At 35.8% G+C, this 19,504-nt stretch overlaps 1 long non-coding RNA gene across 1 annotated transcript; it reads right to left on the reverse strand.

The window, feature by feature from the left end:
• Positions 1-15,128: 15,128 nt before the first annotated feature.
• Positions 15,129-19,153, reverse strand: LOC125173730 (uncharacterized). Its single transcript, XR_007155133.1, has 3 exons — positions 19,031-19,153; positions 15,673-15,785; positions 15,129-15,168 (listed from the first exon to the last, which is right to left on the reverse strand). It is a non-coding gene; the product is annotated as an uncharacterized LOC125173730 (long non-coding RNA).
• Between the last annotated feature and the right edge of the window lie 351 nt (positions 19,154-19,504).

Here is a 19,504-nt window from a genome sequence, read left to right on the forward strand (position 1 = left end):
AACAGATTTTTTTTTTATATTTAAAAAAGATTTCTTAAAGTTTAGTTATTTTTGAGAAAGAAACAGAGTGCAAGTGGAGGAGGGGCAGAGAGAGAGGGAGACACAGAATCTGAAGAGGACTCCAGGCTCATAGCTGTCAGCCCAGAGCCTGACATGGGGATCGAACTCACAAACCGTGAGATCATGACCTTTAGCCTGAAGTTGGATGCTTAAACGACTGAGCCACCCAGGTGCCCACTGTTTGATTTTCACAATTTTTGTCAGTCTTCTCATTGACTTCATTGAGGAGCAGATTTTTGAAGGTTCTTTCTCTGCCATTCTGAATGTGTCTCTATCTCTCCTTGATGTTTTAACCTATTCATGTTTTAAGACTTTAAGCCAGTCATTTTATTTTTTTTAAGTTTATTCATATATTTTGAGAGAAAGAGAGCACATGGAGGAGGGACAGAAAGGGAGAGAGAGAGAATCCCAAACAGGCTCTGCACTGCATAGTCAGTACAGAGCCCAATGCAGGGCTCAAACTCATGAACAATGAGATCATGACCTGAGCTTAAATCAAGAGTCAAACACTTAACTGAGTGAGCCACACAGACACCCCTAAGCCAGTCATTTTAAAGAGTGACATCAATTTGGGCTTGTTTGATATGTCCACATAGCTATAATCATATTATAAAATTTTGTCGTAATACCAAAGAAGTGATGTTTTTCTTTAGTGCATCCTGTCAGAAGGCATATGATGCTAACTGTCCAATTACTATGATGTTAACTTGGATCATTTGGTTAAGGATCATATTTCTCCAGTGTGAAATTATTATTTTTCTCTTTGTAATCAACAAGTATGCTGTGAGGATATAATATGAAACTATGTAAATATCTTATTTCACATTTAAGTTTTACCAATTGATCATCCATTGATATTTCTTACATTAATAAATTAGTATGTTGATGATTACTAATGGTAATGTGCTATGTATATGACTTCTTCTGTTATGAAGCAGTGGCCACATCTATGTCTCTTGGCTGCAAAGATTTCAAGTTGATAGTCTATATGCTCCAAAAAGTTAAAGGCTAAGTCTATAACCCTATGTTCAGCATGGTAGTTGGAATAATGATTAATCAATATTTATTTAGTAAATTAATCATTAAATGAATGAGAAAAAATTGTTGGCAGATTTCAGTCAAGAATTTAAAAAATATCCTCAAATTCCTTGCTCTCTGGAATTAAAACAACTTTTTTTGAGGGTGTATTTTGAGGATATATTATTCACCAGAATTTATTTCCTTCATATATAAATATTATATTTCCCTTTTCTGCTGAGCTCAAGCATGACCCTGTGACTCACTTTGGCCAATGAAAATTGAGAGATGTGGGTAGTGAAAATTGCAGACTACATATTTTTTCTCAAACTCACATAGAAATTCAAAAAATAGACCACATTCTGGACCATAAAGCACATCTTCATAAATGAAAAACAAAAAAAAGACATACAGATGGCCAACACACACGTAAAAAGATGCTCAACATCTCTCATCGTCAAGAAAATACAGATCAAAACTATGATGAAATATCACCTCACATCAATCAGAATGGTTAAAATCAACAACACAGGAAACAACAGGTGTTAATGACGATGTAGGGAAAGGGGAACATCTTACACTGTTGGTGGGAATGCAAACTGGAGCAGTCACTCTGGAAAACAAGTCTGAAGGTTCCTCAAAATTTAAAAATATAACTACCCTGTGACTCAGCAATTACACTACTAGGTATTTACCCAAACGATAAAAAATACTAATTCAAAGGGTTATATGCACCCCAAAGTTTATAGCAGCATTATCAACAATAGCCAAATTATGAAAGAGCCCAAATGTCCATCAACTGATGATGGATAAAGAAGATGTATATACACATATACATACAATGGACTATTACTCAGCCATAAAAAAGAACGAAAATTTGCATTTACAATGATGTGGATGGAGCTAGAGAGTATTATGCTAAATGAAATAGTCATAGAGAAAGACAACTACCATATGATTTCACTCACATGTGGAATTTAAGAAACAAAACAAATGAAAGAGAAGAAAAACCAAGAGATAGATTTTTAACTATAGAGAACAAACTGATAGTTACCAGAGGAGAGGTGGGCAGGGTGCGGGGTTAAACAGGTGATGAGGATTAACAAGTGCATTTGTTTTGTTTGTTTGTTTGTTTGTTTGTTTGTGTTTTAAGTAGGCTCCATGCCCAACACAGAACCCAAGAGTGCACTTGTTTTGATGAGCACCAGGTGTTGTATGTAACTGATGAATCGCTAAATTCTATGCCTAAAACTAATACTACACTGTATGTTAACTGAAATTTAAGTAAAAACATGGAAGAAAGCAAACAAACAAACAAAAAACAAAATAAAGAAATTGTACAATGTCTGCCCTCACACCACAATGGAATTAACTTAGAAATCGATAACAACAGAAAGATACATGGAAAATTAAAAAATGCATAGAGATTAAATAGCACACTTCTAAAGAACACATGGGTCAAAGATGAAATCTGAAAAGGAATTTTAAAATATTTTTAACCAGGGGCACCTGGGTGGCTCAGTCGGTTAAACCTCCAACTTCGGCTCAGGTCATGATCTCACAGTTTGTTGGTTCGAGCCCCACATTGGATTCTGTGCAGACAGCTCAGAACCTGGAACCGGCTTTGGATTCTGTGTCTACTTCCTCTCTCTTCCCCTCCCCCGCTCACACTCTGTCTCCCTGTCTCTCTCACAAATGAAAAAATGTCAAAAAAAAATCTTTAACCAAATAATAAATACAACTAAACAAAATTTGTGAGATGAATGAAAGCAGTGCTAAGAGAAGTTTACAGTATTAAATGCATATGTTAAAGGTCAATAATCTGGGTCAATGTTATGTAAAACTATTATCTGAAACTATTCATTTTAAATTGTTTATTTAAAAAATGATACTTTATTATGATTTGAAGTTTTTACCACTTTTTCTTAGAGCATTTCGTGTTTTTTTTTCTTTATGCTTTTCCCTGAAATATATCAATCATGTATAAAGTTATTGTCTTTGGAGTTTCCCCTTTTTAATAAAAAACTTTTTGACCACAAAACTAAATACAAAATTAAATAAACCATTTGAAACATTTCGGGCTTTGTATGTTTTCCCTTAAAAATACCTAAAGAGTTAAAATTACCTGAAATAGCAAGTAATTTGTTCTACCCATCTGCTCTATTTATTTCAACAATTGTGCATTTAAAAAAAAATTTAGGTTTACTTAGTCATTTAGAGAGAGAGAGAGAAAGAGAGAGAGAGAGCAAGTCGGGGAAGAGCAGAAAGAGAGAGACAGACAGAATCCCAAGCAGCTTCCACACTGTCAGGACAGAGCTGCACAGACATGGGACTCCAACTCAAGAACTGTGAGATCATGACCTGAGCTGAGATCAAGAGTAAGAAGCTTAACCAACTGAACCACCCAGGTGCCCTTTAACAATTGTGCATCTTTAACATGCTTTGATTTTAAATTTTGTTATGTGTGTTGTGAATAAAAAGCTATAGGATGGCTCATACTCACATGTACAACTGTGTCAAATGTGTAAGCCGTGAGCTGGAGGAATGGAGACCTATTAGCTAAAAGCCAAAAAGATCCAATTTATTTTATACAAACCTCAGTTAAACCTATACTGTGTTAAACATTGCAATTGAAAATAAATGATTTTAAATAACCTGACACCTTCTGCCAGATATGCTTCAGACATTTCTTGAAATATGAAGAATGGACTAATGAAAATGTATCTATAGAATCCATTAGTTTGTGGTCTCCCTTTCTTTCCTGCACTCCAGGAAGGAAGATGATCTACTCCACCCAGAAGGCAATCATAATGAAACCTCCTATACATGACTGTTTTCTTGGCTACCTAATAGCCATTCTCAACCCCCTCCTCCCTCATCCAACCTTCACTCCAGGGGCTAAAAAGTCTAGCCCTTCCTTTCCCTCTCCTGCAGGTAGAAACGGCCATATGATCCAGTTCCTGCCAATGAGCTATTAGGGGGAACCTGTTCTGAACCTTCTGAAATAAGTTTTGTAACATGGTAAGAGAAGAGAGATACTACTGTAAAGTTCTTATGCATGCTTCCGCCTTTGGATGTGGTTGTGTGAGAACATAATGACTGGAATTGTAGCAGCCATGTGAGATCAATAATTAATATGACAATAAATGCTGAAATATTAAAGCAGAGGATGAGAATTCTCCAGTTTCTTGATGATAACATTGAGCTCATGAACTAACCACTAACCATGACTATAGATTTCTCATCTAGTCAACAATAAATGTCAAATATTGGCTAATACAATGTTAATTACAATAATACAATGCTACTACAATGTGTCTCAAACCCTTGCTACTCAAAGTGTGGTCATGATCAGCATCATCTGGGAAGTTGTAAAATGTGGAATCTCAGGACTCACCTGAGACCTACCCAATCAGATAGGCATTTTAACAAGATAAAGTCAATTAAAAAGAATATCAAAATTTAAGAAGCTCTGGTTTAAGTCATTGTCAGGTGGCCATGGTGTTACTTGCAGTTGCAAGATAAAATTGCTAAATTGTCAAGGTCCTATGGTCTCTGTTGCCTAATATATGATACTCTGACTCTTAATACTTCTTTAATTTCTTCATATTAAAATAAAATAAATTCTACACTTCCATTTCTTAGTTTTTCATATAATATTAGCTTTCCTTCTCTATTGTCTTTTGTTCCTGCCTGCTTTCCAGAAGGAAAAAAGCTTCTTTTATTGATTTAGTTTATTAGATATCACCACATATATGTGTGTGTATATTACATATAACCATATATATATAAAACATATAAAATGTGTATACTTTTTATATATATGTATATACATATATACATATATATATATATAACATCTACAGCTATGTGCTAATGCTGGAATTAAGAAATTAAATAAAACACACTATAATCAAGATATGACTCTTATCTTTATTAAATGACTCATTTATGTTATTGAGGAAACACAAGGATTAGATTAAAGCAAAAGAAATATATGAAGCAGGATAATAATTTGTCACTGTTAAAATAAAACAAAATAAAAATAATATATCCCCAAAGCCCTTAAATGTATTTCATGTAAAAGTTTCACAGAAGACCTCACTTTCTTCTGAGTTGCTTTTCATTAAACATTTTGCTTTACTGAAGAACCAAAATTAAAAATACATAATACTAACAACAATATTTCCTTTCAATCAATTATATTTTTAAAATATGATATCTTTAAGAGGGATGTATTTCTGTCCCTGGAAGATTATACTAGCTTAAATTTACAAAAACTAATGATTTTACGGGCTGGCCTCGAGACTTTATGACTACCTATAACATTTTGTGAAATAATCTATTCCATTTGACTCATAAACAAGTTTTGGGAGTCCAATATATGTCTTCGGTAGGAATAATTACTGTATTTTCTAGAAGTTTAGTACTTGCTAATGTAGGACCATTTAATTAAATTTATGGGAAATAATTCCTTGCTCTTTGGAATTAAAACAGCTTAAAACAAAAATCTTCCCACTTATGGAAAATTTATTTGGTTCTAGGCCCCAGTCAAGACACTTTCCATGCACTTTCTAATTTAGTTCTCACAATATCACAACGATAGGAAAGAGTGTCAGAGATGAGGACACAGCTATACCAAGAAATGATGCAAACCAGATAATACATGAATACGTAATAAAAGAGGTTTATAAATTTCCACCATAAATATGGATTCCAAGAAGCAAAGATGTTTTTAAAGTAAATTTTTTGTGTGTGAACAATTTTTGTTCTCTCAGTCTATATTCATTAATAAGTTTTGTTTGTTTATTTTCAGTTTTCAGGAAAATCTCCTCTGGTTTTTAGATTGATGATTCCAGGGGATTTCTGGCACAATAACTTTCTAATTTGTCCTCTGTGGAATTTGATGGGGTTCCTTGCCTTGTCCATTGAGATAGAGATGGGAACTTCTCCTAAAAGCCTGCAGAATCAGAGCCCCCATTGCTGGCGCCCTTTCTACTGGCTGTCCTGGGCACCAGATGCTTCTCTCTGCTGTTGTGACAGTTGGAAAGGCACTGTGTCTTGATTCTTTTCATCATCCTGCTGGGCCTGTTCCTGAACTTTGACAGTAGCTGCTGCTTAACGACAGCAAGACTGTTGGTGAAATAGCTGTTGCTCGTGCTAAATGATCTATAAATCTATGATCAAATACTGTGGTCTGGAGAAAGTGGGTGTAGAGTTAAATGTGGCCCAACCATTTAATAAGATGAACTGTGAAAATGTTGCAAGGAAGACCAAGTACAAACAAGGTTTAACACCATGGTCATCAGAATATAAAGACTTCCTTATTACAACAGGAGGATGACCTGGCTGAGGTTTTCCAATTCAGCAGTGAGTTGCATTTTTGATTGGGTCTCAGAAGTCAGAGGGACTTCCCAATGAGTCCATTTTCCCAGCAGCTGAAGGCCAGTTATCTACCTCTTCTCTGCATACCACAGGTCTCTATGATCTATGTTGGGCAAAGCCAAGGTTGTCCTCTGCTTTATAAAGTTAGTCATTAGGAAGGTTTTATGTTTCACCCTTTTTGAAAGATTTCAAAATGTCCATTTCAAAGAGATGTGTGAATATGGGAAATTTAAAGACAAAAGGAGAAAATCGTCAGTTATTAAGCTGTAAAACTTGTGATAAGATTTGCACACTGAAGGAACTTAAATGAACCTCTGCTTCAGTCGACTGGACTTTTTAGGGCCAAATAAAGTCTAAGATAAACAGAAATAAATCCATGCTTTTTATAACTCTAATCAGTGCCTTGGTGTCCAACCTAATTTCTGCTGGTTAGGATGCTGTGCAACCAGCAGACAGAATTCCTAACAGACAATGCACGTAGACACGGAACAGAAATACGAACCCCCATTTGAACCACACACAAGTTGACTTGAGGCATATTAGACCGGATCTACTCTAGCAAATGGCAGTTAACTTGCAAACTTGCAAGGGAAATGTATTGGCTTGAAGGAGTTACCCAAGCTTAAAAATGATTTGTGTGTGTGTGTGTGTTGTTTGGATAGAGTCCTAGAAGCTGGATTTTAGACAGTGGCAAAGAGATAGAGAAAACGAGGGGCCAGAAAATAAGCTCCTCCTAACCTATTCCACAGCCAGTTGCTGGACAAGCAAGACCATTTCCATGAAATTTAAATGAGGCATTTAAATTGGCTCCCTGAATAAATTACTCTACATGGATATTCTCCTATCTGACATCCATGCTGATTTTAGATCCGTCTTGCTGTTACATGGAGTGTAGTTTATGTAAAATGGGTAAGGATTGGAAAAAAAAATTAGGTTGGCCCAATGAGGGGGTTAAACGAGAATAAGAGAATATGTCTCCAAAGCTTACATTATTCATCAAATTAGATGCAAAAAAAATCTTACATTAACTAAAAATTAAGTTTGAGCTCTTCATTACAGAGATATAAGGAATTTACATGTTACAGTAGAATAATTTCTTTAATAGGAAAAAAATTCTGGGTTCCAAGAGCTTACACTGCTTAATTTGATGGGGGGGGGGGAAGTAGAATCATCAGCAACTAAGGACAAAATGGGACTTAAGGAATTGCAGATTAAATTTCATGACTCTCCTGAGTCCCACAGGTTGCTTCTGCTGAGAAGTGGAACGTTGTCCACAGTGCAAGATGTGACTAGTGAAACGAGCAGGTTCACCCAGTCTGGCATCTCCCTCCTTTGGCTTCCTGCCTTCCCCCAGTACACTGAGCTTTTCCTCTTCCTCCTTTGCCTCACCTTTGTTTTATAATCAGTACAACAGCTCTGCATCTGACACTTGCACTTAACTAGAAATGTCTGCCCTGAGGTCAGTGTTAAAAAAAAATGGCATTAAAAAATGGCATGAGTTCTTCAGAATAAACCCTTGCTGCCTCAATCATGATTTATCACTAAATGAGATCACTGATCATAGAAATATTTTTAATTGCTCTCTATTTATTGTTTAAAAAGTATGAGTTATTTCCTTACTGAAATATAGAAAACGAGTCTACTAATTGTAGTGAGTCTGAAAAATCCCAATTATCCACATGATATTTATGATTCTTCAAAATATTCAAATATACATTACTCACAATATACATTTCTCATCTCTAGGTACTTATACTCAGAAAAGTATTTAGAAATTCATGCAGTAATCTCAATATACTATTTTAGGTTCTCCAATTGAATGATATACTGATAGAATACCAAGGAACTACGGTATTTTAAGGATATAAACATTAAGGTGAATTAGAGTTAGGTTGTTTGGTAATGTCTGATAGAGTCAGCTGTCTTTAAATTGCTAGACAGGCCATATAGATTCCAGGAATTCCAAATGGTATCTGTTAGGGAGTGAATTGTATCTTTATGTTTAAGTATTAACCCTTACCACCTCAGAATGTGACTGTATTTGGAGATAGGGTCTTAACAAAGTAGTTAAATTAAAATGAGTTGTTAGGATGGACTTTAATTCAATGACTGGTGTCCTTAGAAACAGAGGATATTTGGACACAATCACATACAAAGGGAAGACCATGTGAACACCCAGGGAGGAGACAGCCATCTGTAAGCAAAGAAGAGAGGCCTCAGAAGAAAACAACCCTACCAATACCTTAATCTCAGACTTCTAGCTTCCATAATCCTGAGAGAATAATTTCTGTTGATTTAAGTCATCCAGTCGGTAATTCTTTGTTATGCCAGCTTCAGCAAACTAGTCAAGTACACCAGTGATTGGAAAGAGATAATGTCTTCCCTAAATGGTTTTGTCTACTACTCCCCCTTACAAATAGTAAACTCTGAGACAAGCTGGCTGATTAACTCCTTCAGTAATTCACAGATTAATTCATACTGTCAACAAATAAGCACTAATTGAATGTTCTCTATCTTCTGGTCACTTGCTAAATTTTGGAGCTTATAAGGATGTCATCTCTAGAAATTCACAGCTATTGGGAGATATGAACATGAGGAAATAATTACAGTTAGTGTGGGAGATGACAAAGTGAGAATATTCATTCCTTCATGCATTCATTTATTTTCTCAATTTAATGTACACTTGTTGAGTTCTTACTCTGCCAATACAAAGCTGGAGGAACTCGAGAGTATCGAACTCTCATGGCAAAGCTCGAGAGTATCGAACTCTCATGGCAAAACATTTCAGTGAAGCACTTCCTAATAATGTGTACATTTTCAAATGAGGAGGGAAGGAAGGCTTCACTCAATAGCTTTTATTGGCTTTCATCGGGATATCCCACCTGGTACCTCACAACTGAAACCTCCATATAGTGATGTTGTCTTCCCCAAATGAGTCTACTCCTCTTTCCAGTTCCCTCATCTTACTGCATAGCATGTTCCTCCGTCCAATCACTCAAGTCAAAACCTGAGATTAGCTGGGATTAGCTTTGGTCATCCTTTCATTCCCACCCCACATCTGTTGGGTCATCAAGTCTGGTGACTCTTCTCAAATATCTCAATGCTCTCTCTCTATACCTTACCTTCACCATCTTCTGCTTAGATTAGGTTAGTCTATAATTAGTATAGTCTACAGTGTATGATACAGATTATTATCTTCTGTGGTAGAAAAACTTCTACTTCCTGTTGTCTCTCATTCTAATCATCCTTCCACATTGACTCAAGAATCATATTTCTAAAGTGAAAATGTGAATATGCAGGGTTTTTGCCCAATATTTCATGATGGCTAATGAGATGTAACAGAAACCCCTTAACCCGGTATACTAGGTTCTTTCTGCTTCTCCAGCCACTTCTCACTACTTACCAGAGTGTATCTTAAGTTCTTTTCATAAGAAAATTTGATTTGGGATTCCAAATATACAATATAAACCTGAAAAAAATAGAGGAAAAAAGGGAAACCTTTTGTTTTGTTTTGTTTTTGCTTTTAAAGTAATTTTCAAACTAAGGAAAGAATAACCGTCCTAGATCTTAATATGTGTGAACCCTTTCAATATTCATTACACCAAATGTTCTGTCTAGGTCCTACTTATGATTATTATCATCATCACTCTCCCTGAAATATGCATACAAGACTTTACCACAGGTAGGGAGAGAGGGGGAAGACTACGTATTCAAAGAAAATGTATAATTATAAATAATTAAATAAGAATAACCCCCGCCTTCTGATATCTTGGTATGGAAATTGGAAAATATCATGTGGATATAGGTGAGCAACAGAATAAATCAATTCAACATATTTTCCTCAATTGTATTTCATTTTCTTAGAGAAATCTGATTAAATAGAGTCACTCATTAAAAATATTTAAATAAATAACAAATCTTCGTATTCTTTATTTACAGGAGAAATAGTTTTTAGTGGAGAATATTTTAAAGGAAAATTAAAACATCCAAACCTTTAACTCAATGAAGGCAAAAGGAAGGCATATAGTATTTTTTTTCAAGAATGGTAGAATATGTATTATGTCTTATGACCTCAAAATTGCATATGTCATGTATAACCCCAGAAACAGAATCAAGGAGTTATTTATTATAGCTGATAATATAAAAAGTTGTTTTCCTCTTACATTAATAAGTTTGCTAAAAATATGATTTCATGATCCATTTTTTCAGAATAATAAATATTCAGAAAAAAAGTGCCCACGTGTTGTAAATCAGCCAAAGAAAAACTTTCTCAGTTTTTGATACCAAAAACTGATAATCCAAGTCTTTATACATTGAATTCTGGGGTTTATTTCCCCATCAAAAACCAAATTGCTGATATCCCTAGCCTACTTTTTGGCACATACCACATTGTTAGAAATCCATAAATATTAAGAAATTTCTTTTCAAAAAGACTAACAGTTTCAGGCCACCCAACCATGAAGACTGTCTTCAGAAGTTCCAGCCTTCTGGAGCCAGCCATGGAATTCATGAGAGTTCTGGGAGGGAATGGTCCTGCAAGGGTGTCTGAGGACAAAGGCCCTGAATATTATGCTAAGAAGCACTGATCATCAAAGAGAGAAAAAGAACCCAGCTTGATTTTAATGAAATCTGTCTAAAGTGCGGGAAAGGCAAGGAATGTGGAAACATCAGTGACTCGGGAAGCAGGTTGGAGGAGGAGGGCCCCAGTCTATTCAGAAGATTACTTGGTACCCGACGATAATTAGACAGTCTCTTGGAAATACATTAGTGGATGGCCCTTATTCTGGACAGGTATGTTTCCTTTCCAAACTTCAAATTATTGCCCCAACTGGATCTGTCAAAACCCTCCTGCCTACATCAGTTGGGGATGGAGATTACAGGCTCTTCATTGCCATTTCCAAGGCTTGTACGAAAGCTTCCTGCTCTACGGGTTTTGTGGCTCAATGGAAGTTTCCAGCCTCCAGGGCTGCTAATTTAACAGCTTCCATATTAAAGTTCAAGGAAAATAATCCCTTTTTAAAAAGGAACATTAAGTTATTTCTCACTAAATCAGGAGAAAAGCCTTTTCTACCAATTACAAAGTATTAAAAAGTTACCAATTATTAGGAGCTTTACTGACAAGGTCATTTGTAAAAGAATCATTCAATCTAGCCAGAGAAAACTGCTGCTGAGAACACAACTAAAAACAATTCTTCAGCTAAATTCTCAGGAAATTAATGTCTCTGTTATCTATATTTATATTTAGAGAAGGAGCAGTGAGAATGTTTCATCCTTGAACTGAGAAACTACCTCTGAGCTCTTTGCAGAGAAAAAGAAGAAAGTTTGATTGCACTGGCAGGCTTGAACAGTTTGGACGTGCAGAGTATTGATTTCTCTCCTGTATTTATTCTATTCTTGTGTTAGGAAACGTTAAGTATCTGGAGAGGGATGGCAAAGTGGGCATTTTTAAAACAGTTTGACATGATTGAAAGTCTTCATATTTGTCAAGGTGTTTACCTGCTCTATGGAATTGTTTTTTGTTTTCACATTTTTGTTCTCATTGATGTCATATCCTTGAAATGTGGCAGATTCATGTCTCTGAAGTATCAGTTTTTCAGTTTAACACCAGACGCAGTCAGTTGTGGACGAGGGAACCATGGCATGTTGATATAGCCATATGTTTTTGCTCCCTTTTTTACTAATAAGGCAGTTGGTAAGTGCAAGGATTGCCCGTATTGTACCGTTCAGCACATGGATCAAACACTGTTGTTAGTACTGTATTCTAACCAGCCATGGCCATTCTTTAGTCGTGTCTCAAAAGGTACCACAGTTCCCAAGTTGGTTTCTCTGGCAACTGTAGGGACAGTTGAATTACAATTCGTAATTGACCAGTCACCAGCCCTGGGGATTTTTTCTTCATCCGCCAAGTTTCCATGTGGCCTGTGGAGTGTGGAAAGTGGTTGCCCCTCCCAGTTTCCTGGGTCCTTTGAGACAGAGCCAGTGAACCACAACCCTCTGTGTTCTGATCACTGGACAGATTTTTTTTTTCTTTACAATTCATTCAGAACCGCTTTTACTTTGTTAAAAGACTGTTATCCCAGGGAACAATACTGCTTGTTTGGGATTGTTTTGTGCTCTTCATACCTGTTGAGCTCAAATTATGCTAAAGCTGCCAACTCACTTTATAAAGAGTCATCTGGAAAACAATTTGAAAATGTCACCTTTTTGCTTCCTTTATAAACTTCACTCTACTATGACTCCCATATGAGCAAATGTAATGAGAATAACTTGTTAGGCTTCTAACGTTTCTCATATATTCCTCACGTGGAAGCTGTTTCAGATAATTGTCTTAAGTTAAAGATCTTATCAAAGACTTTTTATGTCTTACATAAATTTGTGGAAAACTCTTTCTCAGCCCTCGAAAGAATATTTTGTGTCTTTCGTCCTAGGTTTATGTGTAAGAAGTCTTGGCATCTGAACACATGTTAGTTAATTTAGGCACTAAACAGTCTGTCAGGTATGTCACAAGTACAGAATAAAACCAAATAAGCCTGATATTGAGAAGTATTAAATGTTTTGAGAAATATTCAAGTCCATTCCTCCATTGGCTGACGTGTAAATAAATTGCCAAATTTAGAAACCAAGGTAATTGCATTTGGAATTATGATTGCTTAGAGTTGCATTAACGTTTGCTTTTCGTTTTCCATGAATATTGATTTGATCTCGGTGGGTGAAGATGGTAGACTGGTGTGAATCTTTACCTTTTTAAGTTCACATCAGGGTCTGTATAGTGCCCAGACGTTCAGGACAGAGGCTGTGTGGGGTTGGCTGGGGTAAGAGAAATGGGCTCTGTAAACACCAACACCATGGACACACCTGTGCTGCCCTTGGAAGAGAAGCCTTCCTTTTGCTTTACCATTGTCAGTCATGTTATCGATCACCGGCCCCCTCAGAGGAAATGTTGCCACCAGTGGTACAAATCGAGCCTGAGAAGGAACTCAATTAACACGATTCCCGTGCCACGGCCACTTTTTCAAGATGCATTCTTGCTCACTCGGTGACTTTCCTGTTTCATTGATTCCAGGCACCCGGGTTCTCTCAGAATATATATGGCCAAGTGCTCTTTTGCTTTTATGGCTTACCATAGCACAAATTGCTGCAGATGCGAATGTTCTTATTGGCATACATGGAAGAATGACCTTACTTTATAGTGCTATTATAAAAGCACAGTTTAAACCAGCCTTTCAATTTTTGTGTGACAGAAGAAGGGGCTAATCTTATGGGTCTTGACCTCTCTCGAGCATTCAAACTATTGATGACAGAGCACAAGGCTCTTAACATTCCCTGCTTGTCATTTTCTTGGCCTTAGATGGTTTCCAACCCATTTCAGTGCATACGCCTTATTGACGTCCTGCGTTGAAGGGTAATGTATCTTCTCAGCCTCAACATCTCTGGTCTACTCTTCTGTAAGGATTAAGGAAAGAAATGATCTTCCTCAGTCCCAGACATTGCTTTCCACATCTCCAATTCGTAGCAGCAAAAATACTACTGGAGGTATGAGACCTCCTGCCTTATTAATAAGAGTACCTAATCAATGCATTATTTCAAGCAACTGGTTGATCATCCAATTTCATGGCTCACGCTTGTTCACTAAGCTGGATCTTCCTCAGAAACACCTTTAATTTCTTTTACAGGAGGTGTCTCAAATTAGTTGCACATTTTTTACTAAGGTTTCAATGAGGATTTCATCTACTGTGCTCATTCTCCTCTTAGGCATTTACCAATACTCTATACACATTTAAGCGGGAACTTTTCCTTTTAATTCCTCATGAGGATATACACAGAACAACATAAACGTTTAAGGGATGTACTAAAGTCAGTACAAAAGAGGACATAAATAATACTAAAAGGGGGCATCCTAAGCCATCTGTCAGTTTCGTGGTTTTCCTTGGAGATTCCAAGGTGTCTGTTGTTCCCAAATTCCCTCAGAGGGGCTCCTTATGTGGGGGACATCACCACTCTTACCATATACAATTGGTCCCAGAGTGCATGCTAGACACAAAGGCACCCACATGGCGTCTGGCCAGCAGAGTGTACATTTTCCTGGCGAGAGCACTTTCGCCAACTCAGCTGCCTTAAAATGGATGAGACTGACAGACCCAATCAGATTTTCATGTCCTTTGTGAAGTTTGAATGGGACATTCAAAGAAAGGCTGAAGACAATAGGGTGGTTAAAGTTGCTGAGAGATACACAGAAAGGAAGCAGTAAGCAGAAACTATGGGGATGTAGGACTCAGGGTTAAGAAAACGCCTCAATAGAGAAGAGAATAATGAGGACCAGCTTGCAAGTGACAGCAGGAGCCGTAGATGCAGAGAGAGAGTGACTGAGTTGGCGTCATGTGGAACACTAAAGCAGAGAGGAGGAGGTGACGTGTGCTGAGGGCACAACTCGGTTCTCTAGAACTGTTTTTACTCTAAACAATCACCCACTTCTTCATGGTGGCTGGCTGTGTCCTTGAGGGTGTATGCTGAAAGTTATTTCCATCTCTGTGACTTAAGTTAGGTCTCACTTTGCTTGTGGGCATCTCTCCCCATTTCTCGTCTCAGGAAACCAGAGCCAGAATGTATAGGACTCTTAGGAGATAGAAAAACTCGCACCATATATACTTTTGATCATTTTTGGTGGAGGGAGTAGATGTCATCCAGGCTAGAACACTTGCAGTCATACTGTTGAAAAAATTTGGAAAAAAAAAAAAAGATTCTTTACATTAAAAGTGGTAGTAAAAGAATTGCCAAGGATAAGTATTTCCTAACCGTTTTCAGGGGGACACACATGGGGGCATTTTTTTTAATTAGAATTTAGGATGAGGATGATGTGTTAAGTCTGGGAAAGGTTTAGGATGTGCATTAGCTTATTAAAATTTCTGTAAACTCTTGCAATTAGCAACAACTACTACTCTTGTTTAACCTAGCAAAAGAAAACACCTTCTCATTGCATCAAAGCAACAGATCATATCTCACCAAATTATTTTTTCTATGGTACGCAGTTTTTAAAACTTTAATTTACGTATGTAAAAACCACATTACATCTTACAAAGGATAGCTGCCCTTGAGATTGTACTGAGCTGTGAATTATTCTAGACTTCAAAATTCTTACTGCTCCCAATGTCATGCAAGAGGTCTTAGGAATAATACCAAAGGTGTGTTGGCTATTAAAAGTTCTGTAAATACCTATTTGAAAAATTTCTTTCTGTTTCTTCTCATCCAGCTTTTGGTTGTCTGTAGTAGATTTCCTTGGAGGGTTGCCAGTGCAATTTAGAGATTTTGCATATCAGCTTTCTAACCTGAGGAAATTGGAAGAGCAATAAGTATAATGGGTAAATACAGTTATCTTAACATCTTTGAAACAATGTGATAAAGATTGAAGAGATCAACAGGGATTGGATAAACACATGTTTCTTATCTCCTATAGGACTCTAACTGAATTTTGGTACTGCTTTGCCACGGGGTAATTAAACACCGGGTATTCTGAGATACATAGTTTGACACACAAAGTAAAACATTCAAATTTTTTATTTCAGTGAGATGTAAAAGATGGCAATTAACACTATCTTAATAGGAGTTCTGCTAGTTTAATGGGAGAAGAAAAGAAAGAGAAAAGGATTTTAATTATGAAATCAAATAATTGGTTTAATCTAAAAAAGATTATTTAAGGACATAAAAGTAGAAAATCACTCATAAATTTTATGATATCTCCTTAATAACTCTGAAAATAGATGGCCAGTAGAATATAGTTCCATGCTATCTTTATTTAGTCAAGTAGCTTTCAACTCTGATAGTATTTAGGCATAGACTTGTATGGGGGAAGGCAAGGATATTAAAGTGTTCAGAATTTGAAAGTAATCAATGTATACTTTGAAAATTTGGAGAAGCAGAGAAAAGAAATTACTACCCACTCATAATTACAGTGTTTAGCAATATTGACTTTGTTATAGTTGGCGGATATATTTTCCCAGATGTATATATCCTTTTATAGAATTCAGATACTAATACATAATTTTTCCAGCTTTTACCTGTGCTATATTTTGTCAATATTCCCATATATTCCATATAATTGAAACAAATAAAGATGATTCAAAACTTTTTCCAATTCCCATATTAATAATTACATAATATTTCATTGAAATTTATTTAACATTTCTCCTATACAGGTTAATTCAGGCTGATTTCTGTCTGAATTAATTTAAAATTTCAATTTTACTGATAGAATATGATGTGTGTATATCTTTTTTCTTTTTCTTTCTTTCTTTACGCACATCTTTTTTTCTTTAAGACATTTTTACTTTGGGATAGATTCCAAAACAAATTAATAGTCAGGTGTTTCAAGCTTTTAAAAACTTGCAATACATATTTCAAATATTTTGTTAAAATCTTGAAAACATGTGCATTCTCTACTGTAACATATTATAACCTTTGTATTTATTCATTTGTAAATTTCTCCTTCACATCCTTTTTACTCACCTATTGGTCTAGGTATATTTTCTAGTTGATTTTATATGAACTTTTTTCATATTAACCATTTACTTTGCATATTAAATAAAAATATTGGTACTTTTTATATGGTTTGCTTTTTATGTTATTTTCATAAATAGAAGATTGGTGATCATATTCTAAAAACTATTGATATTTCTACAGTGATTTCTTCATTTCCTTATAAGCTTAGTATATCTACTTCTTTGTCTTAGGACTTATGCAAATTAAGGATGAATTCTCTCTCTAGGCTATTGTACTTGTGAGAGAATATTTTGAACTCCCACTTAAGGACTAGTAAGCAGGTTTTATTGTTCCTTTATTCCTTAGCAATGTTTTGGAGGGAGGAGTATTCTGATCTTCTTATGTGAACCTCTGTCACAGCAAAAAGGGGAATGTGTTGTAACATTTCACGAAAATTTCGAACTTCTCGGTAGAGTGCAATCAGTTTCCTCTAGCCTCTAACAGAATCAAAGAGAATAACTTGCACTTCTACACAAAGAGATTTTAATGCAAGATTTTGTAGAGGTTGTTTGCTCCTCCCTCATTTAAGTCTATCACCTAGAAAAGGAGCATCTAGGGCTTGGCTGGACTTGCTTACAAAAAGCAGAAGATAGTCACAGACTGTTTATTTCATCCTATTTATACTGCTAGTTCTTGCAATATATGAACTTCTTTGTAGAATCTGTGTCAAGATTATGTTATACTATCTTATTTAGCTGATGTTTATCTTAATAATACCACCACACAGTTTCAATTGTGTAATTTTATAGTAAAGTTTAAAATCTTTTTGGCAGATACCCTGTTATTAGTCTTCTTTTTTTTTACCATTTCCAAAATATTGATGTCTATTTAATCTTTCTAATAAAATAGATCAGATTCTAAAATAATGTCTTTGGGATTTTTATTGGATTTTCATTAAATATATATATTAATTTTGGAAGAAAATTGTATTTTATTTTAATAAAAATATCTCACAAAAGTCAAAATTGGTAAGTTTCTCTGATATACAATGTCTAATGGATTGAAAAGTGTGTTATAGTGGAAAGAACACTGGGTTAGGTAGTAGGAGGTTTGGTTCCCACATCTGGGTTTCAGTTTTCTACCTTTATGAACTTGGGCAAATTAATTTACTGCTCTATGGCTCAGTTTTTTTATTTGAATAATAAAAAGGCTGTACCACATAAGGCATTAGAATAGTCAATGAGTTCCATTCCAAATTGTGAATGCAATGATGTTATTAAAAATAATTATTTTTGCCCACTGGCTACTTAACATCTTAGTTTAACCACTCTCCCTTCCATTTTAGCACTCCTTCCCTAGCTAAAAATATATTCCACAGAATTTTATGGAAATTATTGTGCATGAAAAATTATATCTGCCTTCTAAATATAGATTACCTAATTTCAAGTGGAATGGCACCATGCACCATATATAAAACTAGAATCTTAGATTTGACTAGTTTGGTTTTCAGTAACATAACCCCTTTGGTCCCAGTATATCTCATATGGGATTCCAGTATACAGAAATTAACTTGATGGGAAGGAAGCCATAAATAACCAGAAGAAGAAGAAGAAGAAGAAGAAGAAGAAGAAGAAGAAAGAGAAGGAGAAGGAGAAGGAGAAGGAGAAGGAGAAGGAGAAGAAGGAGAAGGAGAAGGAGAAGAAGAAGAAGAAGAAGAAGAAGAAAGAGAAGGAGAAGGAGAAGGAGGAGAAGGAGAAGGAGAAGAAGAAGAAGAAGAAGAAGAAGAAGAAGAAGAAGAAGAAGAAATAACGTTGTAAAATAAACATAACTAGTAGTAAGCTACAAAATGGATTTAATGCAACACAGCTTGGTTAAAATGAAATCCAACATTTGAAACACATTCATAGTTTTAAATATATCAACCTAAAATATAAAAAATAATGGATTATAAGCACTAAAGCAAGAGGGGCAAGCCACCCTAACACTAGAAACCAGACTCTCAGTGTCTTAATACAATTAAAATATATTGTTCTCTCATGTCATCGTTCAATCTGGATTTGCCACATGGTATTATTGAGAGATTCAGGGCCCTTACCTCCTGTAATCCAAAATCTCCTAAGGCCTCATTTTTCTCTGCATTCAGTGGTATGGATGAGCAAAGAGATGAGGGAGAAGGCACATTCTCTCTTAACCGCCTAAATCTTGGGATAACATTTCACTTCTTACTTTCCTTGGCCTCAGTTGCGTAGTTCTAAAGAACTGCAGGGGAATCTGGAAAAGAGAGTCTAGTGATATGCCAAGAAGAAGAGGATCTATTTCATGTGAAAATTAGCAACATCTACCACAGTTAGTCATTTTTATCATGAAATATTAATTATTTATTTTTCTCCACATATAGAACACACACATACCTCTCCCCAGGAAAGAACTCAATCCAATCTTTGCATTCAGTGTAAGCCTATGCTATCCAAATAATGGATAGTACTCTGTCTGTCTAGTTGTGGCTCCTTATTGCACGGGGGCCTATGAAATAAATAGACACATTTCCTGATCTTCTCGTAATCAATAG

The sequence above is a fragment of the Prionailurus viverrinus genome, chromosome C1 (genome assembly GCF_022837055.1).
Source record: "Prionailurus viverrinus isolate Anna chromosome C1, UM_Priviv_1.0, whole genome shotgun sequence".
Taxonomy (NCBI): Eukaryota; Metazoa; Chordata; class Mammalia; order Carnivora; family Felidae; genus Prionailurus; species Prionailurus viverrinus.